The sequence below is a fragment of the Lonchura striata genome, chromosome 3 (genome assembly GCF_050655825.1).
Source record: "Lonchura striata isolate lonStrDom1 chromosome 3, ASM5065582v1, whole genome shotgun sequence".
Classification (NCBI taxonomy): domain Eukaryota; kingdom Metazoa; phylum Chordata; class Aves; order Passeriformes; family Estrildidae; genus Lonchura; species Lonchura striata.
In genome coordinates, this window is record NC_140705.1 from 77257454 (window position 1) to 77284452 (window position 26999).

The 26999-nt window shown below is 38.3% G+C and overlaps 1 long non-coding RNA gene across 25 annotated transcripts in view; it reads right to left on the reverse strand.

Annotated features, from left to right (window-relative positions):
* LOC110477926 (uncharacterized) overlaps positions 1-26999 on the reverse strand; it is a 306989-nt gene that overhangs the window by 27124 nt on the left and 252866 nt on the right. For 14 of the 25 annotated variants that reach the window (XR_014954352.1, XR_014954350.1, XR_014954348.1 and 11 more), the window contains one exon: positions 1-26072. This is a non-coding gene — a long non-coding RNA (uncharacterized LOC110477926). The remainder of the gene's footprint in view (positions 26073-26999) is intronic. The other 11 variants (XR_014954343.1, XR_014954344.1, XR_014954342.1 and 8 more) reach the window with 8 other exon arrangements.

Sequence of the window (26999 nt, forward strand, 5' to 3'; positions counted from 1 at the left end):
ATGAGACCTCTCCTTCCATAGTATTTTCCTCCTCCACATTTATCAATTTACTAACTCAGCCATGTTTTCTCCATGACCCCAAAATTCAGTTCTATGTTATTTTGTTGCTGATGTTGATAATTAACCACATTTAAAAACTCCTCTGGCACTCTAGTTTAGTGCTCACGTTTTCAGGGCTGTTTTCAGGTATCATACCCATCTCCCGCAGACGGCATGCTTGTCCCAGCCTTGCTCAGTCTTTAGTCCTCTTTGGGCTGTCCTTAGACTAGCTATGGGTTCCATCAAAATCTCCTTGAAATGTTGCCAGGATCCAATCCCAGATACACATCTTTCTTCACCCTGTAAGACTTGTGGCTGATCCAGTGTTTTAAAGGGAGTGAGATGTGCTCCAGAGTGCTGTGCACTTGAGTGTGTATTCAATGTGTCAATATCAGCAATATGCACAGCCAAATACTCCTTATAGAATTAATCTATTTTATCCACCAAAGGGTCGTAACTGTCAGCTACTAAAGACGTGTCCTAAAAGGTATAAGCCTAATCTTATAGCATGCCAAAGAGATCTGTGTAAGCAAAAGTTGCTGATGCTCTTTAGATATGTCCAAAGCTAGATATATAGATGACTTGGCCTATTATTTTCTCTTCCACTCTCCAGGGAACTCATCGTGCTTATCTTGGTTAAGCCATCATTGAAGCTTATTTGGACTGGGACCCAAAACAATAGCAATGTCACTATAAGCTGTGTGATTTTTTGAAATATTCTCACATTTTCTATCTTCTTCCTTTGCTAAGGAAAAAATGACCTTGCACCTTATTTCCTTGTCTTCATTAAAGAAGGTGAAAAATTGCATTTCTCTCTTGGCCATTCAGAGAAAACTCTTTTAAAATCACAAACTAAACTGATGTCTACATAATCTTCACACTTAGATGTTTTCCCAGCAGGGATTCAAATGCTTCTGCCACTTCAATGTCTCAACAAGATCATGTGAAATATTGCCTTTCTGAAAGGAAGACTCCACAGGATACAGGGCCAACCAGTAAAAACATTTTGTCTGCACTTTGTTCTAGGATAGTAATTTAAATCTAATCTGCAAGCAACAGCTTCAGAGTGCTACAAGCACATCCCATGTCCATTAGCAGAATTTTCGGGGGGGAAGATCACAGGTCTCTGAACTCCTTAGCCAGCTTCTAAAAGGCAATTGTCCAACAGAGGAAGGTTTCTCTTGTCTTGCCCTCTCTCTTCTGATGAGTTTTCATCACAGGTGAGACTTAGAAAAACCTGCAGCCTGTCTTTATATTTCCATGGCCAAATTCCTTCCTCTCAGCCTTCTGAGAGCAATTTACTCTCAGTTCCTCACAGGACAGTCAAAATATCAGCTGGAGAATTAACAATTCTCCACCTGCACACACACCCACCCTCAGTGTACTACAGCATCTAACAGCATAGGAGAACATAACTAATGACACTCACAGTCCAGAAAAACAGAGGGAGATAGAAAACATAATGAGTTACCATGGAACAAAGCACTTATTCTTCTATTGAGGAAATGAGCCATGAGAGGTACGGTCAAGGCCTGGGGTTTTGTACAACTACATACTATTTCTGTCCATATTCATTTTAATTCAGCTGAATCCTTTATTTAAAATATTATTTTTAATTTTTGGTGTTTAGGAATAACTATTAAAATAGGCTGCTTTTTGCCTTTTTAATAAACTATACAGAAATCCAAATGTACCATCATTCTCTAAAACTAAATTTCTAAAGTAGTCATAACTCCTGATGCTGCATGGGAGAAAATGTGCATGAAATCAGAGTTTTATACACAGAGTTTATAACAAAACAATCTACATTTCCTACCACCTGCTATTAATGATCCAACTCAATATGTGCAACACAGCGAATAGATTTTCTCACATGGACTCAAAAACAAAACTATTTGAATATAGGTATAGTTGTTTGTGGTTTTTTTCTTTATACTGGGTTTCATTTGATTCCTAGCTTACGAAGATTTAGCCTTCAAAATTGTTTTATTCCTGTATTGTGATGTGATAGATCACAGCCCAGATCACAAATGGGGTTCTCCCCATTGTTCAAACAATTCCCAGTTTGCAGAGTAGTGCCCCCAGTATCTGGATATAGCAGCTCTGGGCAGTGGGTTTTTCTGACAAATAGCACTTCTCCTTCTGAAGCACTTTTCAAGTCACCCATCGCAGTCACTCAGGTCTGACAACCATTTCCCATGCCAGGGAGGAGAAAAAGACTTAACTGGCTACTTGCCCATTGCTGGCAGACTGATTTGTGCAGCTCAGCATGGCTCTATTAATCTCCTGAGCTGTTAGAGCCTGTTCTTTCCTCCCTCTTTCCTCCTGCTTGCTCCTCCTTCCTACCCCCCAACTTTCAAGCCTTCTTGATCTTACTCTGTGACTCCTCCGCCAGCTGTCTGGCAGCTTCTTGCACTCTGCCAACACGACTTCATAGCCTTTGCTCTTGGGCAGGTCATCAGGAACTGTCCCCTCAGAGAACAAGGTTTCCTCAGAGATTCTGCCTCCGCCTCAAGCTTTGCTGCTCAGTCCTTCCCATCCTCTGGGCAACACCTCCAAATACAGCCAGATGTCGCACAGTTCATTATGGGTAGTTGAGAAATGAAGTTTAAATTGTAATCAATCACGTAAAAAAAAAAAAGAAATGCATGGGCTACATTTGAAAGAGTAAATGTAAATTATCATTGTATTTTTTTATCTCTATGAAATCAATTCTCAAATTCATCTTGTGATTTCACCAGCCATTTGATGCATTATTATCCTTTGTGGGATTATGTGAATATAGCCATTTCTTTGGGTGATTATTTTTAGTATTTTTACTTAGGCAATTTTGAAAGGCTCCATAAGACTATAGCTTTTAAGACAGCATTTCTTTAGGAATGATTAAGCATAATCATGCAACTATAATCATGCATTGCAGAGAAAAGTAGAATTGATACAGTCTCAGTTGTGGTTGCTATGTAATTTTTCTTTTCATACTAATATTGAATTTTATGCATAAAAGAGTAACTGATTTTTAAAGATTGAGAGAGAAAGCCTTAACTCAGAATTTCTTGTCTATTCAGTGTCCGTTTATTTTTGGAAACTGCATTACATATGTCAACTACTATGTTATTAAATATTATTTTTCCCTGGAAATTAACTTTTGCTATAATCAGATGATACATTTTAATGACAACTAGCCTATTTATTATATACATATATTTGTATATCTGTATATCATATCAGATATATAACAGCCTGGGAGGAAAAAGTGATGGTGATACTTCATATATTGAAATAAAAATTTATAGGAGGGTATTTTCAAACAGAGCTTTCTTCCCTGTTTGAGGACCTAGAACCTGGATATTCATGTTGGAAATTACATAAAAGCTAAGAATAATTGTTCTCTGCCTCACCACTTCCTCCAGTATGCATCTAGGCTGTTGGTTCCAACTGGAAGAGTTTTATTATAACTAGTGTAATTGCACCAGTTTCTTTGACAGGGAACCTCATTATGAAATTGTTGTCTGTGATCTCGAAGGAAAAAGTTATAGCAACCTTTTCAAGTTAATTTTTCTGTTTTTCAGTGCATAACAATTAAGTATTTGTAACTTCTAATATTATCTAAATATTGAACACCTTACATTTCTTTTTCTTGTTTTATGCAAGAGTCTTCCCTTAAGCTTTCATTGTGTTAGTTGCACATCTAGTTAGTTGTATTGGAAACATGCATGGAAATGCACCTACAACAAAAAATTTATGCTGAGATCTCCACCAGCTAAAAAGCATTTGAGATGATACTGAATATACAATTTGAACATATACATAGCATGTTGGGAAAAAATGCATAAAAAAAGATTTTAGAGAATTTTGTAAAGCTTTGGGTGGGGCTAGACCCATTATTCCCAAGGAAGGAGTCATCCCTGCAAACATGTAAGAGTATTGCCTTTCTGTGAAAGTACTTCACTTTCTGTGAAGTATTAAAAGCTCCCAGAGTCCCTGCAAAAGCTAGCATGAGTTAGAGCTGCCATGCCACATTTTGCACAGAAAGTAGAAAAGTGCTTGTTATCACCTTGTTTGTTGTTTTCTGTGTATAAAAATAAAATAATTTGCTTTTTAAAATTACGCATGTGAATCTTGACATCCATCAAGGACCCTAAACATGTTTACAACATAATTGCACATCTTACAAATGCAAGCTATGTTGTATACTCTCATATTGCAACTCTCTACCTAATCTGTATACCTAGGGATACATCTTTTGCCAACTATGCAAGAGGAATTGATGAGTTCAATCACAGCCCAAACCTCTACTAAAGACAGCTCACCAGTTTGTAGTAGAACTCATCACAAAGTCACACAGGAGAAAGTCTCCCTCTTGCCTCCTTTACTCTCCCCCTTACCCAGTGTAGATGGTACATGTGGGACTGCCTTTGTCACTGGATTTGGAGGACCTACGGCTATTTACCTCTTCACAACAAACAGCTGGAAAGTTTTGCCCTTCTATTTCTACACCCTGGATATGGGACATCCCTGACAGCAGAGAACTGCTCATGTCACCCTCTCAGGTCTTGTCTTCAGAGAGGAACAGAGCTGTGTCCAGGGACTGTAATGTGAGTATGGCAGACCTTGAGTTTGACTGGGGGTTTAGGCAGCCCTCTGAAGTGTGTCAGAATATTGAAAACCTCAAGCAGAAGAGATATCTCTGCATTTCTTCTTCCTTCTCAACCTTCTTGCAAGCCAAGAAGAATAATAACTGAGAAGCAGGCTCACTGATGCCAGAAGTCCCTGCTACATTAGTGAAGACTGACACAAAGAAGAACTATTTAATTTAATGTTGCATACTTCAAATTGCATTTTCCAACTTGAGAATTGCCAACCTGACTTGAGGCTTGACAGTTCTTAATAGTCAGTTTACAAATTAATAATTTTTTATCTAGTTGAGTGCACAGCATTTTGATAAATTGTCCATTTGCCTGTTTGCTTTATCCAGCCATGCCCTATTTCCTTTCTAAATCTAAGGAAACTCTGTCCATAAGTTGACTAATGGAAAAAGCTATTTAAAAATCCCAGAAACCCCAATGTTTTTTACATATTTTATTATAAGTATTTCTGAGTCTCTGAATAAAAATAACATTGTATGTATAGATAGTTTCCTCATTCTTTTTTGGTCTTTTTTCTCATGTTGTTAGAATCTTTAATTTTGTTCAACATCTTTATCTTACAAGTATCTTTCACTGCTATCCCTTGGCTCTTGTGGGGTATTTCAGTCCATCTCATATGTTCTAGAAAACCACTCTTACTGTGCCATCAGTAGCACAAACAAAGGAAGTTTTCAGTGACACATGAGAGACTTTCCCAAATAATGCTCTATCTTTTGGACAAAAAGCCTGGAATCATTAGCAGTTTGAGGTTAGAAAGCCATGATCCTTTCCTTTCCTCACCTCATTTTTTTTCCCCTGCAGCTATTTTTGCCTCATTTTCAGTCAACTATAAGGACCAGATCTTTTTCTGTGGAACGAATGCAGAGAAATTAATTTCCTACCTTGTACTAGTGTGGTTCATTATTTCTGTGCAATACTCTAAATGTAGCACTCCACACTTACTTTTAGTGACTTAATTGATTTTTTTTCTTTCTCAGACCATTTCTTCAATTTGTCATGATAAACTTGAGCTTTCATCCTCTACTCCACTGTGTTGCAGCTTCTCCCAAGCTTGTATCATCCCCATGTTTAATAAATTTAATCCATTCCATTCTCCATCTCATTAATGAGACTACTGAATAGGAGACACCTTGGTGGCACCAGCACAGGGAGCATAATTTCAAACTGACAGTGAGCCTTTAATAATTACTTCCTTTCAGTACCATCTTTGTGAAGGATGAGGTGCCTGGTGCAACGTGGAGCCTGGAGAAACATCTGCCCTCCGTGAGCTGCAGAGCTTCCTGCCTTCCAGGGCGGGCAAGCTGCGTACTGCATAACAGGAGGTTTATTTTGCATTAGCAATTTAATGCACCTGCTCTAGCACTAAAGCCAGCTTTGCCCAGGAACAAGTACACTCTTGGCTAACCATAGGCATGTGCATATATGCTCCTGGTACAGAAGGTCCATCTTTCAGACCCAAGCCCACATGCATTTCCTGAGCTGAACCAACATGGCAGGTGCTACGTACCACTCGGTTTGCATTTCAGTTAATAGGTTTGAGGGAGAACTTTCTCTTCCTGATGTGCTGCTTCACAGTGTTTCTCAAGTGTGGCTCACAATGGAATAGTACAGCAGTCACAAGTGAGATGACTCACACTCATGAGCTATTTTCATCTGGCTTATATTGCTTCACTCGTTATGTTTTCCCTCTGTATTTAGAAGTCTTTTTCAGAGAAAATGAGGTCTGCTGCTATGAATCCACTGCTGCCAACCCCAGCTGGTAGCATAACTTCCTGACCTTCTCTGACCTTCTCTTTTCCTCAGTTTCTCCATTGTGAACACAAAATTCACCTAAAATTGTGAAATATTCTTCAATCACTTGTAGATGCAAATTAGCACCTATTAATTTCTATTTGTATTTTTATGGTGATTTTTCCCATAATGTCCTGGAGAAGAAAATCTGATGCTTTTCATCTTCAGACCACCATGGTATGTAATCATCCAGTGAGATTACCCAGTACTTATGTGTGACATTGGAGTCAACTTATTTCATAACATCTTTCTGCCTCTCTGACACATTTTCCTTACTTTTCATCTACTTAGCAGCAATAGAAAAGAATTTAGCAAGTGCAAGACAACGGGTAATCCCTCCCTTTTTGGGGAAGTTGAGGCTGACGACTTGGTTGAAGAATTCAGCAGTAGCAACTGTGCCAGAGGCAAAAGGAGGTTTTTCTTCCTCACCTCCTAAACATTTCTGAAATGACATCCTTTGTAGGTGTGTGTCCATGAAGGTTTCCACAAACCTGCCCAAGTCAGACATTTGTCTCCATTAAGTCATATGTGAAGATAAGGGCATTCCTGTAGTCAACAAGACGGCACATTGTATTTTAAAATGAAGGATTCACAGGGGTGGCAGCTCATTTGCATGCAGCAATGTGAATCTCACGGAGGAGGTGGTGTAAATCACCAAAGAGCTCCTTGACAGTGCCACTCTGTGAGTCTGGTTCAGAATTATTAATTAGAGCAGGCTAAGGGTGGTTTGTTTGCATATCAGTTGCCTAAGCCATGTTGGAATCCCTGTAAATAATAAAACAGGCTGATTAGGCCTAGTCATTAATTAAGTGTCTTCACTGTGAATAAACAGTGAAATCTTTCAGTTTGCCAGGGACCTCTATGACACTGTGATAAATATGCAGTCACAAGAGCTTCTATAACATGGTTTGACATCTTCATCTATTAAATTGCAGCTTTCTCCCCAGTGACAATGGGTTCAAATCCCACAATGGATGATACATCTGCCTGATTTTGTTTGTTAAAATATATTACTTTGGAGATTTTGGATAACCAGGGTTGAGAACCTGATATGAAAAAAAGGAAGGAGAAAAAACTTGTTAATACTGTAAAATGCAGTGTTAAATCATTTGTATGTGTGACTTTTAATTGATGTAACAATGCAGAAGATGATATAAAATCTTGTTTTATTGTTACATGGATGTATAAGTCAACTTTTATTTGACTAAAATGGTATACATTTAAAACTTAATTAACTCCCCTCAGAAGTTGGTGTTTGAGCAGTGTTTGTGTTGCTACTGTCTACCAATTCTCAGTGTGGAGTAAAACCAAAGCTGAAATCATTTTTACAAGTATACTTTTTTAAACTACAAACAATGTTAAAATCAATTACATCTCATGCCCCTAGGCATGAAATGACCAGGTAGGTTATCAGCTAGCAGATTTTATCTCATTATGCAGTGCCACACAATTGGTGAGGCTCCATATTGTAGGGATCTTTCATCTTTGAAAAGTTTGAATATTGTCAATGTTTGCAGCCAGGACATTGGACTAAAAGACAGGTGAGTGTGCTGAGCAGACAGTGGCAAGTTCCATTTTGCTGTGTAACATACATGTGCTGCAGGTACTGGCTGAACATAATCTCCTGGAAAACAAGGCAATCTTTATTGGTTCAGCAGAAGGGCGGAGACCAACCCCATGCCTGTGAGAGCTGACGACCTTGTTCCCAAGCATCTCCCCTCTGCAGCATGCTCCCTGCTGCACTTGGCACAGCGAAGTGGTCTAGAACAGCCTTATTTAGAAAAAGGGATGCAGACATCATTTTGGTATTCTGGACATGAGGAAGAGCTTCCTGACTGTGAGGGTGACTGAGCAGTGGAACATGTTGCCCAGAGAAGTCATGGAGTCTCCTTGTATGGAGATATTCAAAAGTCATCTGAACACAATCCTGAGTAGTGTGCTCTAGGGATCCTGCTTGAACAGGGAGGTTGGAATAGAAAACCTCCAGTGCTCCCTTCCAAACCTGAACCATTCTGCAACTGTGATTTTCTGATACTCATTCTGATACTCTGATACAATTCCCAATGTAAAGGTGCTGAGATAATTACAGTGCTGAGCACGAATATTTGAGTAGGTGGGAGACAGATGACTCAGTAAAATCAATTTATTGATCTCAACATTTTCTAAGTATTTAAGTGCCATGCAACAATTAAAGGTAGTTCTGAGTATACAGTAAATGGCTTTATTCTGACAAGCTCTTTTGTTTCTTTTATACATAATAGACAATGAGAATGTCATTGAACTTGGAATATCTTTTAGGAAGCAAGTGTTCAGCAGCCTGTTTGATCCTGACAGTTTTGTGCAGTGGTAAGCAATCAGCCAGGTGGCAGGAGATCACTGAATTTACTGCTGTGCAAAGTGGCAACTTCCTGAATCCTCAGGTTTACTTGGATGGGATCAAAGTTTATAGACCTCAAAAGGAAATTAATAGTGATATGAAAAGTTTGGAATATCTAGATTAACTCCCACTAAGTACAAAGAGACTGAATCCACAGTGGTTCCTTGAGGAGGATAGCCATGAGTATGAGGTTTGATTACTTATTCAGTCTCCCAGGAGTACATGGAATTGCTCTCTGAAGCTGTCGCCTTCATGCTCCAGCAGCACCCTAACAGGTAGCCATTGGCAGCGTTCCTCAGTCTACAGCGATTCCAGAGAAGTAACATGGGAAAGGCTGGTGATAATGTGTGCCAAGAGACCTGGCTTGTGCAGAGATTGGTAGCAATATTCAGTATGCTGATGTCACCCAGCTGGCACAAGGGAAGGGATTAGCCAATGTCTAGACACACTTGAGGCTTTCAGGGGAGCTGGCTATTTGCAAATGAGTGTGGAAGAGACTGAGACAACCTTGGTGGGATGAACAGAGGCAGGGAGAAATCTTGCCAAAATTTCCATCTCTGCTGCTTGCTGAGGGAGTGCACAACTGCTGTTGGTGAGGCAGAGAGAATTAGCTCAATTTAGGCTTGTGTTGAGACTGAACTTCTTCTCTTTGACATTGCCAAAAAATCTATTTTAGTTTTTGCGTGAGGAGTAGACACAGGTCTTCTCTTTTCTGTTAGATTTTCCTATTAGTATCAGCATCTCCTTTGTCTGGAGATGTGGCTATAATCCTGTCTCAAAACTCACTGCAGACTCTACAGCTGTTTTTATCCCTTGTTTCCACAGAGGGATCCTGTGCCCCAAGTTGCTATTAAATGGTTCCTTTGACCTAGAGCTCCTTTGTTACAAAAGCAGGAAACTGCTGAAGGAGTAGGCATCCTTGAGTTTGTCGTTTTTTTCTTCTTCAATGCCTTTGGGACTGTGACAGTAGTAAGTTATTAACCCTTTGTCTATGTCACAAACTATGTCCTTTTTTCCTGGATTTGCAGAACAAAGAGTCTGAGAACTGGAGAGGATGGAGTTTATTTTATTGTCTCCTTACCTTACCAACATGCTAGTCAGGTGAGATGAGCAGTCCTGTTTGTGGCTAGAAATGTGAGTTTCACACAGGGCAGACAGTGACCCCAAAGAACCTTTTGCAGAGCTATAGAAATATGCAATTTAGAAATCTTCTCCTTCCCCAAATAGGTCAGCTAAGCCTTTTTCATCTCTCATGAAAGCTGATGGAAATCCTCCTAGGTGCTTCAGTAGTATGGAATCAGGCCTATTAATTATTATACTTCACCCTTCCTGGGAATAAATATCTATGATGCACAGTCATCAAAAAAATATGCTACAGATGGCTGTAAGAGTTCATGATAACTTTATTTTGGTTGATGGAACAAAATGGCAATAAAGAGAAATTTCAAGGTGTCTTGCACAATATTACGGCAATTAGCATGGGATCACTTCAGCTTGATCCTCCTCCACGTGAAATCAAGACTTTCCACAGTGTCTCTGAATTTAACATTTCCACATTACTCATACACTAAAGATGTGGACTGGAGTTTGATTTCATATACAGCCAGAGCTTCCAAGTAAACAAGAAAGTGCCATGTCTTACAGGTAGCTTTCTCCAGAAAAGGAGAGCAGAGGACCATATTTCACTTTGTGCAATAGTGCACACATTTGGCACTCTAACAAAAGGAAAACATTCACTGCACTGCTGAAAACTCCACAAAAAGTGCAGCACTTCCTTTGTTCTCTAGATCAGCCTCCTCCTCTTCCAAGCTTAGTCTTTTTTAACAGAAAAGATCTCTAACTGTGAGAATAGATTTCCCAATGCACAAGACACACAGTTTTGCTGAATTTACATCCAAGCAGACAGAGGGAAAAATACACCTGGTGAGCCAGGTCTAAATCTCTCAAGCAATACTGAGAGTCCTATTGACTCTGGTCCTTGTTGAATCAAACTCTGGAAAAAAGTGTACCATTCCACAGTTGCCTTAACAGGGAGTAATTTTTCTGATGCCTAAGAACCATTTCTACACCTCAAACCACTGTAGAACACTACACAATGGCATACTAATGTCACTAATAGATGCCCATCCAGTGTGGCTGGCACATCCATTTAATTGTGTTTTGTCAAAGGTTTGGTATAGCCTAAGTTGAGGCAACAGAGGCACCTCTTTGTCAGTGTGTCCCTGATAGCTCTGCAAGGTTTGGGATAATTCTACCACCTCACCAGAGGTCTAATCCAGTGCTGGAGTATGTTCAGAAAAATAGAAGAACTTGGATGTCTTCCTGGAAAAAATCTAGGAGAGGTTCAGACCTGTGTGTTGGGAGTGGATTTTTTACTGTGGGCCAGGTGTTTTCCTAAGTGCTTGCTCTTGAGCTGAACTGCAGCATAAATAAGAACATGAGGCATGAGGGCACAACATGTGCACAGGGCATTTTAAGACAGGGACAGCTTGGACTTCCATCATCTGCTCTTTACAGTGTGTGTGCACTTTCATCAAGCCATCAATGGCCACAGAAGCAGGGGTCAGTCTAGAGTGAGGAACCAGCATCCCCATTCTTGTATCCCTTCAGACAGATATCCTAACTCCATACAGAAAATCCAGAAAGCAGCACTATGTCCTCAACCCCACTAAAGGAAACATTGTGTTCTTCAGTTTGGAATTATTTCTGGGACAGTGTTATTTCTCAGTTAACTCTCTTCAAAAAGATTTTAGCAAATAGAAACCAAAATGTGTACTTTAAAAATCAAGACATTTACATCAGTATAATTTTTAGAGTAGATTTTAATTTCTAATTTTGATTTGGATAAAGACTATTTCTCAAAATTCTCACCAACTTGGAAGTTTTCTGTTCGCTTTTATTTTGATTAATTTTTTAATCTCCATGAAAGGTCATTTAATCCAGGCCCCTACATGCAGACTACGTTTTTGTAAAGCTGTATGACTGCATCTCTGAGTGTGTATATGTGTGTGCATGAGTGACTATGTCTGTAACCACTGGCCTCAGAAACAATAAGACACTACTAAATTCAGAAAAATACAAAAAACTTTCTCTGAAGCCAAAGAGAGGGGGACAAGCAATCTGCTTTTTAGTACACTTGCAAAAATATTTATGCCAGAGTATAAGTATTATAAAACAGTCTAGTATATCTCTAAAATTTTTGTAAAAAAGCCCATTGAATTAAACAAAGCTCATTTCTGACTAACAGTTAGTAGTAAAATAAGATGTGCATTCTGGGTGCTGGAAAAGGAAATCAAGCACATTTGGAAAATCTAGGAGCAAGAAAAAAATCATTATGATTTTTTTCAAACTTCCCCGAGTCTCTAAGAGCTGGTGACTTTACTGAAATATGTATATTATAGGATGGTTTTATGAAGAAATACAAATTGTGATTTTATGGAAAAGAGAACCAGCCTGATGAATCACAGAAGCAGGTGGACTGACTCTGGTGTGAAATCCTAGATCAGTGCCAGTGGCATGCCATAATTTAAAATGACAATTTCCCCCAAACACTGGCCCTCTTTCCAATTGTGCCTAAACATGTGTTTACCTTGACATAGTTTGCTGTTTGCATCTCATCTCAGAGGCACCAATTACGAAGTATGATCAACACTGAAAAGTTTTTCCTGAGTTCTAAGAAATGCAATTTCAGTATATAAACTTTAAGTCTATAATTCCCTGGAAGAGAACTATTTGCCCTACATATGTTTGTTATCATTCTTGTAGGTGGAGTTTAGGAATGTTGTGAATATGATAATCTGCCTAACTACAGACTTAAGGTGCCCTTTCCCAATGTTATCCTGGACTACAGGCACATTCCAGAAACTGTATTATCTGCTGAACTATGAAAGACAGGCTTACTAGCAGCTCCCAGGTGTGAGGGGAAGGTAATTCAGTGGAGAATCCTCTTGTTATAGTGGTTAAGTTCAAGGGTAGTAATTGTGCTCCTAAAGCTACTAAGCTACTTGACATACACCAAACTGATTCTAAGGAGAGGCATTATTCCATGGCTCAGGTGAAAACTGGTATCTGTGACTATAACGTAGTTTGTTGTTTTGTTTTTTAAGGTAGTTTGGAGAATATGTCCATGACTCTACCAGAATGAAAATCAGTGTCTATCTGAAGAACTGCTATATTTATCAACCTCTGGGCTGACAGTTACTCATGTATTTTCATAATTTCCCTAGAAGAATCTACCAGCTAAGGATGAGAATACTTTTTACTTTTCTTCTGAACTGGCTACTGGAGCCATGGTCTCCTGGAGCAATGGTCTCCTGGAGCTGATCTCCAGAACATTTTTGCATAAGTACAGATAATTCTGTTTTTCTCCCAGAGGTCCCTGCTGAGGCTGAGTTGACATCCTGGTTATATATCAAATGAAATAATTAGCCCATGTGCAGTTCTGTTAAACAGTTTGATGTATCCTGGAAAGCAACTTTGGAATATTTTCAATTTTCTGACACAATAACGCCATATGATGGTAGAGAAAGGTTTATCTTTATAATGCAAAATCTTACTGGACTTTCAGCAAACAGCAAAACATTACAATAAATAAAAATTACAGGCAAGTTAAAATGAAATCCTAACATTATCACAAGGATCACTCAGCATCAATGGTTTGTATGACAACAGAACTAAGACTGTTTCTAGGGTTTAGACATGATTCTACAAGATGCTGTGGACATCTTCCAAGATGCTAAACTCCTCCTGTCCACATTGAGGAAGATCGAAACCTTGCATAATGGCATCAGCACGTAATAAACACTAACATAGCCAGCAAGAGTAGAGCTTACAAACACAAGTGTTTTGAAAGGTAACAAAGCCATGAATCAGAAGACATTTCTGTCACTGGTTTCTGAAAACCTAGCAAGGATTTGAACTAGCTTCAACTAGAAACTCTACTGTAAAAGAAAACCCAAAAAACCCAACAAAAACAAAAAAAAAAAATTACTTTTATTTTTAAGTTAGGTAGATTTGCTGCCCTGCTTGCATAAGGCAAACCCTAAGGTAAGGGTGGAGGGGAAAGAAGGAGGATTCATGGTGGAGTATAAGTTAGAAAATCATCACAGAAGTTGTGATCGTATTTAGAAGACTGTCAAGAACTGCACAAGCTTCCCTGAATATGCAAATTTGCACTTTAATTTTACAAAATGCTTATCTTTCAATGAAGGGAGAGACTTAGTGACACAATTTATTTTCAAATTAATGGAAAATAAAGACTTTCTACTTCAATGTAATGAATTAGATTACAGAGCTCTAACCTTTTACTCATAAAAATCACTGCCATTGAGAAGTCAAAAAAGGAAAGGGATTTATAAGAAAGGGTACAATATCATGTCACTGAAAAATTTTAAATAACTTAGTCATACAAAATGCTGTTTATGCACTGTGTGATGCAGATATACTTGTTTTACTGACTATTTAAAGTCACTGTAATCAACAATAAAACATAAAATTATGGCTCAGGAGCTGGAGGAAAAAAAAGGGTTATCTATAATTTTTATCACCCTGATTTACATATTTACATAAATATTTGGAGTTTATGCATAGAAAAGGTAGAAGTGGACTGCTAAAGCAAAAAAGAGTAGTGCTATTGATACATCTTGACTATCACACCTGTCTAACCTGCTATTAAGATCTGACCCATTCATCCACATTAGAAATACAAATACATAGTTTCCATGGTAAGGCCCATATGAAGTAAACTTTCTTCAAGATGTAATTTGAATTTAATGGTTTGCCCATGAAGTAAACAAAATGTCAATAAAAACATTTTTAATGATTTACAATGAATCAAGAAAATGTATGATGTGCCAAAGGACTCCAATCTTAACAGGATCCTGCCTATATTTTCTGTGACACGTAGAAAAGCCGAGCTCATCATGCTACCTTTTCAGTAAGACCATGATGTAGAATTTTAACTGGAACAATCAATTGTGATTGCTGCTCCCCACTGCTTCATACTGGACGGGGAAATATGTTTTGGTGGTGCAAATTACTTTGCATTATTTCCTTCTTCGCACTCTGCTTTGCAGAGTGATCTGTATCTCTTCTCTTCTTGCATGCTGAAAAGGAGTTCATCCTGCTTTTATTGGTTCAGGTGTAAATCTGTATTTCCCCAGAACAACTGAAAAAGTAGAATTTGTCCTGACTTGGGAAGACAAATACCTTTCTCTTATAATGCCCATGTTAGATATTCTCCCTAGCTTGTCTTAATACTAGACTCTGATGCTATCTCTAAAGTGAAATGAAAATAGTTTTTTTATTTCCCCTGTACTGTATGCCACATTAATTTCCATAGTGCAATATTTTTCTTTTTTTTTCTTTTTTTTTTTGTTTTGTTTTGTTTTGTTTTGTACTATGGAGGAGCATAATTCAGACCTACTCAGATTTCTGACTTTGTTGTAAATTAATCTTGCCAGTGCATGACTAGCACTTGGAACTAAGCTTCCACTTCTTTGGTAGCCTGAATGACATCAAAATGCTACTCATGCTGTGCACTGCTGTTTTATCTAGTTTATGATGATATAAAGAAGATCAGAAGAAAAGGTAAAATACTAGAAAGTCACTCTGTGGTGTTTTCATAGCTTGTTGCTATCCTCCACCAACTCAAAAATCCATCTAAAAGAGCTCTTAGCTGTCATGGACTCTGAGGATGGGTGACAAGAAAATCTATTTGCCTTGGCTGAAATGACAGCTTAAAACTCTGGCCCTTTTAAAATATGAGCACTCTTATGGATATAATAGAACTGATTTTCCTCTCAGTTACCCGAGTATAAATCAGGATCACCTCCTTGAAATTGTACCAGCTTAAAGCAGAATCAGAACCATATTCCATATGTTGATCTGGTGAAAAACATGTCTTCAGTAGTTACAGTTCCAAGTATTAAATATTGTAGGTTAGATAGAAAACAGAAATAAGCTCCTGTGGAATCTAGTTTATCTTACTTCCAGAACTCTTGATCCATATGATCTTCAAAAATATACCCATTTCAAAATCAAAAGAGTGCTAGTGTGGTCATGCCAGAAAACTGCTTTCAGTTTTACTGTACTTTGAAGGCAAAACCTGGCTTCCATCTCTCTGCTAGCCTGAATCAACATAGCGACTCAGGGAGCTTGTACCAGCAGAGGAAAACCCTTTGTGAGCACACTAATGCTGAGATAACTCCAAAACTCCCCCAACACAGACTGTGGAGAGACTGTGGTCAGACAGAGGGAAAGTTTGTGTGTTCCTGTGCCCCAGGGAAACCCAGGAGCCACCAAATCTCCTTCAGGAAGCCCAGGCAACCATTAGCATTTTCATCTTAACTGTGCTTCAACAGTAAAGATGAAAAATAGTTTTCAGGATACCAGCGTAAGTAAACAGGAACTTAGAAAAATAAAGAGTGGCTTAAAATCACCTTTGCACAGATCTAATATCTGAATTCTGCTGAGCATTTCTTTGTACTAATATGGGACCTCTTCTACAGTATTCCTAGAAGATAGCTGTTCTAGGGAAGGTATTTTCAAGAATTTAATTGCAGCCCATTTAGTGTCAAGGCATCCACAATAAGTAAGAGAAAATATATGTTGCTAACAAAAAACCCAAAACATTTTTTGTGGGGCTGTGTGAAGGGAAAAGATAAAGATGTCAATGTCAATGTTGGCATTTTTCTTCTTTTTAATGCTTCACAAGAAAGTTTCCCCAATGGTGAACTTTTTAGAGGAAAAGTAGACTCGCTGCTGCAGAACAAATTAAAATTACTATTTATTTGTGCTCCCTTTTTATACAGCTACAAATAACTGTGAATGATGAGTCAAATGTCAGGCATGACGCTTGGAGCTATGGCTCTGCATTAATCTTCAACTTGGAAATTTTTTTCCCTTTCTTCCTTCAAATTTGTTTCATCTGAAGGGTTGTCCTCCTCAGCTGCTCAAGTGCAAGATTGGTTACCCATTTTCAGCTTCTCTGTAATCCCTCTATTTAAAGGTGAGATAATCCACTTTTGTCTGGTTGACTTGGATCTAAGACAATCTCCGGCCTAAAGACAAAGAAGAGCCTACATGAAGAGAATGCAGTCTCTGCTTGCCTGCAGAGAGAGGAGGTGGCCTATTATGCTCTTTCCAACACCGAAAATTCTCATGCCCTGCAAACCCCAGCAGTATAACTTAGATCATTACCCACAGACAAATGTTCCTGTTAGGAAGTGAATATTATTTGGATAGCAGGCTCAAGAACGTGCCAGAATATTTGGCATGGATGATCATCCCAAGAGGGAGAGAATAAACTCTTTGTTCTTTCAAGTGATGGCACACAGTGCTGCTTGGGAAGCTACCTCCCAATTTCTGTTGATTGTCACTTTCCTTTGATAATTGTGTGTATTGTGGAAGAAAGACAGACCAACCTTCTTTCCTTTTTTTTTCCTTCTTTCCTTCTCTCTCTCTACACCTCCCCCAACATGCCTCTTCCTCCTGAATTTAAAGCTATGAAAAATCATGGACAGAAAAGTGGTGAGAACAAAGTGGTTCATACACACTGAGGTTGTGGAGCCATCCAGGCTACCTCACCAGCATGTACCAAAATGTCTGAACAGTGGCTTGGCATTTAGGAAAAGGTATTCCTATATCCCTTCTGTTTCTCCTGTCAGAAGAAGCCCACAGAATTGTAAAATGCACACAGAGTTTAGGCTTTTCCCCACTACAGACTGTGATTCCTCAGGAGCTACATTTCAGCCAGAGATTCTGGGCCACAGGAAGGAAGAAAAATACAGGATATTGGAAAAAAATCCCCTCAAGGTGACAAGTGTCTTCAGAGACTGACTAAATGAACAGTTTTGTTATCTACAAACATGTTTTACTCTGCAGTTCTATTTCATGCTTTTGATATTTCAGGGTTTGAGGTCTATCTGGGAGTAAACAAACCCTGCTGCATCAGAATTTCAGCAAGACAGCAATTCCCATTTTAGGACTAGGTTAGGGAAAGGGTCTAAAGGAAGAATGTTTCTGTGTCATGTATTTCTCTAGGAAACTGATGGCATAAATGCTTAGGGAACAAATAACTTTGTTCAAGCCCCTGGAGTAGGGTTCCAGATTCTGGCTGGGTCCAGTAGAAGTTGTCATACTCTTGCTCTTCACAGCATAAAATAGGTCCGTAACTCTGTAGCTGTGAGAGGCTAAGGGAAAATGCATCTGGAATTGGCAGAGAACTGATAAGTGTTGCTAAACACATGCTAATGAACTCACTGAACAAAGCAACACAGGTCAGATCTGATCCTGTATGCAAGCTTCTAGAGGCTCGTCTGTAAGTGGACAGTATCAGGAAGAAATTCAGTAGACTCTCTGAAAAAGAGAGGCAGAAGAACAGTCCAATGTTCCCCCCCCGCCCCCCCAGCGCAGGGACCTGCTGCAGATCAGATGTGGGAGCATGGAGCTGGTAGGGAGGTACATAGGAAGGGATTGCTTCCAAGGGGTAGGTGAGAGGGATGTGCCACACCCCCATTCATCGGAGTCTTATGATTTCACTATTACAGATTCAAACTTGGCATATGCAAAAGTTAAAGTTCCCATGGCAACAGTTACTTCTACCACAATTCATGCCTTGTATACTTATCATACACATTCAGCATCAAAGACATGACACATTTAACAACGTAAAATAGAAAAGAAAATACTCCAGCTGTAGAATGAAGCCAAGTTAAAGATTGCTAGAGAAACCTTGATTTTTGCACTACTTGACCTTTTCAATTTTAGCTGTAAAACTTTATGGTTACATTAACAAAGATTTGTACTTATTATCTGTTCACCTCATCCCACAAATGGTAAGAGCATTGTCCAAGCAGAAGAAATGTTCTATTCTCTAGATAAAAACTCAGTGCTTATTGTCACTTTCCACTGGCCAGATGAGCTTCATTTGTAGTCTTGCTGAGACAGAAATTAATAAATATACTAAGAGAAAAAGAATGGTGAAAAAAATCAACTGTGTGGTATCAGTTCAGGCAGCTGTTTGCTTTAGTCATTTTCTAGTGCCCTAATCTCTCAAAAAGATAAGCAGAATTGAAGTTATATGATTCTGGTATCCTAGTCTTGATGCAGAAATTGTATGTGAGGGGAAAGTGTTGGCCTTTCACCATATATATAGCAATGCACTTAACAGCTCAACCCAAAATTCAGCTCTTCCAGCCTCATGATATGAACAGCAATTGATAGCAAGTGTCTATGGAAGACTATACAAACAAGGAAAAGATAGAAAGAGACTTCACAGAAGTTTCTTTCAGCCTAAAGCAAATTTGGGAACATCATGAAACAGATATAGTTTGGGTTTTTTTTTAATCTCTTCCTACTCTAAACCTGTCAACTGATTAATTCATTTTATGCAAAATGCATCAGAAATAATAATGGGCTGAATTTATCCCTGAAAGAAAGAAGTGGGTATCATTCTACCCATTTCAATGGAAGTACTTCAGGGACAATATTTTGCTATTTGACCTAATTTTTTCCTGGTATCCTTGCAAATGCAAGCAATTTTACTGATACAGTACAAAAGGAGGATAAGTAAAAGCAGAATCTGTTGGATGTTCAGGGCTTTCTGTCTCCATGCACTTGTGTCTTTGTTGACAGCTGCTCAACATCACTATATACCACTGTCAGAACAGATTGGCATTGCCTTGCACATTAAATCCACATTTCAATGGTGTAACCTGTCATTGCACTGTTCATGTGAATTGATGTGAACTGATTTGTTCTAACCAGAGCTTGGAGCAATTTGATGGCAGGGCCTGTTATTCCACAAAACACGAGGCAGTGCCAAACAGCACAAGCAGACAATCTAATTCAATTCCTCAATTCCACTAACTTCACTGTCACAGTAAGAGTGGGAAAGTAGGTTTTTACAGCTATTTTGACAGCACTGTGCTGTGGTTTCTTTGGAGTTTCACTAATTTCATGTCTGTAAAATATTATTTTCCCATATGGGAGTTTTGCAACACAACACATATATGCAGTACCTGCCACACACCTGCCATATACCCTACAGCCTGCCCTGCTGCCCAAGATGTGCAGTACATATGAAGATATGGGAGTGTATATATATGCAAGCTATACCAAACCATACAAATGTTTATTTACCTGTTCTTTACTCATGACTCCACTGAAAGTGAGATATAGACATTTCTCATACAAGAGACTTGCTGTTAGGCTGTTATGCTACTTGGAATTAAAAATTACACAACCACACTAACTACCAAGCCCCACAACAGCTGTTATACAAGCAAAAGGCATAGAAATACAACCCTAAATATCATCAATGCACTTTGTGAATAGATTCATAGTTCAGAGTTACAGTCATTGTATGCAACAGTTATAGTGCAGTTTATTTGAAAGATAAGTTTTGAAACAGCATCTCATTTAACGGGACCATCACATCTCTAAAGGAGAAATGTTGGAGTTATTTAATACCAAAAAAAGAACAGAGATGTGTACCTGCCAATATGAAGATTGTTTTTGCCCTAAGGTTCTCATGGGTTAAGGACTCAGAGTGCCTGAAAAGCCTCACTAAATGAAAGCAGAGAAAATTTGTGACACTTAGCTTTTGACAATTAATTATCTTCATATACCTGCAGTAAAAAAAATACCTGAATTTCTCAGATAGCCAAATTTAACATACAGAGAGCTTCGACTCAGAGAAGAGAGTAATAAAAATGCTTAAGTGTAACAATTTGTGAAAATCTGATGTTTCAATTATAAAAATTTTCTTCTTGTAGTATCATATTTCTGACATCTTGGTCTATAGATTGGTAAATCATTTCTTTTCTCCCATCCTCAGTCAACAAGTATCTTTGCTGGTGGAGGGTCAATATTATCATTAAAATTGCCTGACATACACAAGAGGAATATCTGACAGCTCTGTCAAGTCTGAGGCATGCACAATATATGCCTGATGCCTGCTATTACTGCAGTTTCTAACCTAAGAAAGAGTTTCTTCCTTTCTCTTGAAGCCTGCTCACAAACACACAAAATCTCAACACAAGCCTGGCAATGGTCTCCTTGTCATAAAGGCCTATGCACCAACCTGTTCAGTCTGTACTCAAATTAAACTGTATTCCTGATCAGAGAACTTTTTCTAGTTGAAAGCTAGAAAGTTGGAACATAGGCTGGCTTCATCCCCATTCCTGTATCAAAATTAATTCAGAAAAGCATGGGTCCCAGCAGGGGCCCTGTGGGATTCAATCCAGCCCCATTTCTCCTCTTTGTAAGCATGTCAGTTTATCCTTAATCTTTGTTACTTTTCTTTTAGTCATGTATTAAACCATGTGATGGGACCTCCTTTTTATCCCATGACTGTTTAATTCCTTTAAGGACCTTTGGTAATGTGAATCACTATGTGGAAACCCAGGTCCACTGTATATCAGGCAGCATGCCCTTAGTCTGATTCTCATTAACTCCCCCAAAGGATGATAATGGATTTGTGAAGCATGTTTGCGCTCTAAAAAATGATGTGTTTACCAATTCTATTTTCTATGATCACTACCAATTTGTCTGTTACAGAAATCAATTTTACCGGTCAGTAGTTTTTCTGTTCTGCTCCTTAAACTTTTTTTTCCTTTTTAATAGCATCATATTTGCGACTTGCCATTTCTCCACTTTCAAGAGTGATTTCAGAAATTAGTAGTTTAGCAGTCTCATATTTTAGCTTCTTTAGAATGCTTGGTTTAATGCTACCTGGTCCTTGAGATTTGCTACTGCTCATTTTATTGAATTGCTCTGAAAATCTCCTCTGTTGACAGTTCGATTTCTGAGTGCTCTTCAGGCTTGTACCTGTAAAGAATGGCTCAGGTGTGGAAACCTTCATGACCTCTTCTGAAGAGAACATTGATGCAAATAATTCATTTAGCTTTCTCACCACAGCGCTGCTTCCTGGAGTATCCTATTTGCACCTTAATCATCTCTCAGTCCATTGACTTTCCAAAAGGCTTCCTGTTTCTGAGAAACTTCTTATTAGTCACTTTTATGCCTGTAGGAAGTTGCTCTTCAAAATCTTTTTTTGGCTTGCCTCATTAGAGTTCTGTGTTCAACAGGATGAATTTAACTTGTCTTTTATTTTCCTCTTTTGGACAGGATTTCCACATTTAAACAGATGAGTATTTTACTTCTAACAGCCTTCTCTATTCTGTTGTTTTAACATGCTGCCTTTTAAGCATTTGATTATTTTCCTCTATTCTTCTATTTCTCTTCACTTTCAAGTTATTCTCCATTTTCATAGCTTTAACATGATCATCATTAACTTTTTCATATTTTTGGTACTGTTCAGATGATGTAAATACTTAAAGGTTGACACAGCACCCATTCACTGATCTGAGAAACTTTTTTCCCTGCTTTTGGGGTTTTGAGTTACTTGTTCCAACAACTAGCTATTTATTGACTCTTGGATTTGTACCTCCAACTCCGGGGACATTTCTACTACTGGAAGTGGGCTCAAATTTGAAATTTACTGTGTTGGAATTTTTCTTGGAAATAAAAATTGCTTTCCTGTATCTTTGACAAGGCAGTTGCAAAAAAAAGTAAAAAAAAAAAAATTAAAAAGGTTAAAATATTGTATGTCACTGTAAATCAGAACTTTCAAATCTAAATCATTAGGACAAGACACAAGGACAGTGGTGATTACCTAATTTGTGGAAAATTGATAGCACTCATATCCTTAATCATCTACAATTATCTATGATGAGCAACAAATGAAGTAGACTGAATCTTGAAGGCAAGTCAGTCACTCTTAATAAGCCAATGCATTTAATGAATTCCCTTGTTTATCTCCTAGGTCCAGAAAGGGCTGTGAGGTTCATAATGATCTCTGCAGCAGCAAAGTGCTTTATCACCTGAACTGGCCAAATTTCATCTGGCTTAGCTCATCTCCTGTTGCTTAGGGATAATGTTTGCAAATTGGTGCCCTGGCAGGAGGAATGAGGTGGCCAGCACTGCTTCTGTCTGGAGGTCCTTGCACTTAGTGCAGAACCTGGGACAGAAGTCACACAGCCTCTCCTCCCCAGCACGTGGCTGGCAATATCCATTTGCACCATGCTGACTTCCCTCTTCATCCAGGGCTGGGAGGCTGAGCTTTGGATGCATCTCCATATTTCTCAGAGCACCAAATTCAAACGCAAGTAAATGCAAGCATGCTCAAGGGCAGCTGCTCATCTTGAACCTTCATAGCCAGATCAGTTCCCAACACACAGGACCCCTGACAGCAGCAGCTGGGGAAGGAAGTTTTCCCAAAATACTTAAGACTGCTTCTCATTGTGCTGCATTGAAGGGCCACTTTGAACTCTGTAACTATCACATTAGCAGTATTCCCATTGACTTAATCACCATGGTGTTACCACAGCTCCTTCAGGCCTTTCAAGGTGCCCTTAAAGGACCAGGTCTGACATGCCTTTCTGTAGCTCTGGCTGGTTCAGAGAAAAGTGTTGCACTTTTCCAGAGCTAAGAGATATGATCTCATAGATTTTTATGACCAGAAGAAAACAGAATGTTCATCTGTCACCCTCAAATACTATCCCTCTTAGCATCAGGCACAGATATGACCCTGACATTGAAGCTTATTAAGCTATGTTTATTCAGCTTATAATTTAAGTTATTTTCAAATCTTCTTCTCTACCAATGAGAAAAATTCTCAAGTCAAAACTCTTTTTCATTACATATTACCTTATCAATATGTTTGGTTTTGGGGTGACAGGAAAGGTAACTCGGAATCTTGTATGTATAAATATTCATAGAGGTGAGAGGATTAAGCAGTTGGAGTATCGTTTGAAAGAAAATTTAGATCTCCTTTGCAAACATCATCATGGTGATAGAAAATCATTCTTTTCCCTGTAATAATCTACTTTAAAAACATCCTCTTTGCATTACTTCCAGCTATCAGAATCAGCTGGCAAAGCATAGCCTGAATTCTGATAAAGGGCAATTGCAGTAAATGGAGAAACAAGCATAAATTATACCACCAGTGAGCCCAAGAAAGAATTGCAGAGATAAGGGAAGATGAGCCTTACGAATAATTTCTTTTACCTTACATTCTCCTGGTAATAAAATAAAAATCATTAATTATAAATAATCATGTTTAAAAAGAACAAGTAATTGCTATGCCTTGTCCTTCCATCCTCATAGAAATTTCCCACCAGCCAGGAGCAGCAGTTGACTTCACACCAGCTCATCCACTGGACATATGACTGGATCTATCTCATGTGACTTTGGATCCCATTCAATTCCTAAAGTTCAGCTGTGTGTATCAGGAAAATCCCACCCTTTCTGCAAACAGTCTCACTTGAGGCTACTGAACTGTCTTCACAAACAAGGATCTGCACAATCACATTGTTAGTGGGTAAGCCACTGAACAAACTAGTATGGACAGCAGGGAAGTCACTGCATTCCCCAGAGCCAGCTGGGACTGCAGTTCCTGTACTTGGATCCATGCTTCCATGGTTTGTCTGTCCATTGACAGAAAGCATCTTTCATCAGTGGTCTCCACAGCACAAATCTTGCAAATCTTGTGCAAGCATTTTAAAAAGGGAGGCTTGGTGCATTTTTGTTTCTATGGGCGTGTTCATGGAGCCAAGAGTCATGATGCCAGCCAGCACAGACATCCTTGCACTAGAATTGAGGAAATCAGTTTGGGCAGTGGCAGCAGCGCAACGTGGTTCTGGGAGTTCGGGATAAATTGGACCGATCTGCCTGGAAATGGCAAGTGCATGCAGAGGTAGGTGCTATGTACTAAGAACCACATGCAGAGCATCCTTCTAGTGGCACCCCAAGGGCAGCAGTGTCTCTGCCCTTGCTGCAATGACACCTCTGATTTCAGTGTGGGCATTTTCTGCTGCTAGATACATCAGTGTGTTGAGACTGTGCTCCTCTAGGGACTTGATGCAATAGTAAATAAACATTTACCTATCAGTTTAAATAGGTAGTAATGGCCACTAATTATGTGAGTCAAATAAAATAAGTGGTATTTGAATTATTGACCTTTAATTTCTATAACTCAGGGATCATATATTTGCTACAATGTTCAAATATCAGTTGTTGCCACATGGCTAAACATGCTTTAATTTTTTAGCAAAGTTTATTATCATCTCTGAATTTTAACCTTATGATACAGGGCTGATGAGTGGGTGCTTTAGAGTGATTTCTTTTTTCTGTTTTTCTTTCAATTTTCCCAGGAGCCTGGTGTCTAGAAGAAGTTGTTTTATGAAGGAAGAGCAATTAAAATAATTATTTAAATAATTATAATAATATAAACAGTATAAAAATATGAAATTATATAAAATTTAATAAATATATATTTTAATATAAATAAATTATGTTGTTGTTAAAATTATATAAAATATTAACATTAAATAAAAAAATCTATAAGCTATTTCATGGAACTTAAGGAAATTACTTATTTAAGGCACTGTGACTTTCAGCAACTAAAACTGCAGCTATTTTGCAGACATGAAATTCCTGCTGAGTAACAATTTACATCAACAAATTAATTTTATTTCAGAGTTGTTAACAACCTTGTCTATTAATTTATGTGTTCATTTAAAAACTACTAAATAGAAGAGCATTCCTGAATAAATTCTAATCTTACTTTTGGGGGTAAGTTGTCACTCAATATTTATTATAAAAAATACCACCAAAACTCCCACATTGTTTAAGGAAATAAAACCCAGACACTAGCATGATTGTAGAGAGGCTATTGACAGTCAGAACTAGGAGTGTTTTTTGCATTTCTGTCACCTGCATCAGCGTAAGTGCTTTCAGTTTTACCAGGTGGGCTGCCTTTGATTAGATAGAGGTCCAGCTCTTTGCCCAGTGGAGCCTTTGAGCAGGATAGCAATGCCAGTGGTATTGCCATAATTCTAAGATCAGTCACTTAATCCCCTTGGGAACTCTAGTAAAGATCCCCCACAATGTAATGCTCTATTCCCCTCCATATATTATAAACAGTTATTCAAGGGGTAGCACATCTTATTTTTTATGCTTTCTAGCTTACCTAGGTTTAGGTATTCACAGTACGAATGGCCAAACTTCTGTCAAGTTCAGGAGCCCAATGAGAGCTGTGTGAAGGACAGAGAAATACCAGAAATCTGCAGTTTTGGCTGCTTTTTCAATTGCTGTCATTCACATGCACTTCCACATCTCTAAAGCAGAAGCATCTAAAAGGTGGGAAAGTAGATCTTCAGGGAGAAAAGAATATAAGCCTTGGTTTAGCTCTGTCTGTGAATACAAATTTCATCTGTATGCACATAAACAGTAGAAAAGACTATTTTGAGAGCTAGATTAACAACTGGAAGAATGCTCCTTCAAAGACAGAACCATTACAAGGAGATACATGACCTTAAAATTTAGACAATTTAGAAAAAGTATCTTTCCATTTAATGAACAGCTGGTTGAATCAGAGAAGTATAGTAAATTTTCTTGGAAATGGATTTATAACTACTAATATTTTCATGCTAGCAGTATCTTCAAGCAAATGCGATGTGTTTTATGATGTATTGTTGTTTTATACACACATTTAATTCTTGTTATTCCTTGAAAATGAAAAAACCACAGTAAATAAGAACAAAAAATGTGGAGTATAAAAATACTGGATTTATCTGAAATCCTAGTAATAATATGTCAGAAGATTAAAATTTAAAAATAAAAAGCCTTAAAGTGTAAACCTCTACTCAGTAAAGACACTGACTGAATGTAATAAACCATCTGAAAGCAGAACACTGAATTTGCATCCAGTCATTAACTGCCATACTTACATCTTTTGGGCAAATATAAAGCTCTCAAATACGACAAAAAATGGAAGTATTATGGCCTCACCATATAAAATAAAACCCCAGTGTAAGATAAAACATATTTCAATGACTGCAATTAATTGCAAAATAGAATAAATAACTATACAAATTCATCTGCATCAAATATCATAAAAAAAAGCCATTAACACACCAAAAGGAAACTGGCAGCTTGAAAACTTTATGACACTGAACAGACTGCAATGGTGTGATTCTCACTTCATTTAAGACAATGATAAAGCTTTCATTAATTTCAGCTAGTGAGAACAGGAGTGTCAATAATTTTTCATTTAATATAATGTATTTTTCTTCTGCAAT